The sequence below is a fragment of the Sinocyclocheilus rhinocerous genome, unplaced genomic scaffold, assembly GCF_001515625.1.
Source record: "Sinocyclocheilus rhinocerous isolate Xijiao unplaced genomic scaffold, SAMN03320098_v1.1 scaffold3777, whole genome shotgun sequence".
NCBI classification, from domain to species: domain Eukaryota; kingdom Metazoa; phylum Chordata; class Actinopteri; order Cypriniformes; family Cyprinidae; genus Sinocyclocheilus; species Sinocyclocheilus rhinocerous.
This window is the reverse complement of record NW_015661951.1, coordinates 121853-122059: the sequence shown is the minus strand read 5'-3', so window position 1 is coordinate 122059 and position 207 is coordinate 121853.

Here is a 207-nt window from a genome sequence, read left to right as displayed (position 1 = left end):
CACCCCCACACTCACACCCACACACAGGCATATCTTTTAGATTTGTAATGTTTTTTTTTTTTTAAATGGAGTCTCTTATGCTCATCAATGCTGTATTTATTTGATCAAAAATACAGAAAAAAACTGTAATATTATTGCAATTTCTAATATTGTTTTCCTATCTTATTATACTTTAAAACATAATGTATTTCTGTGACGCAGCACTGA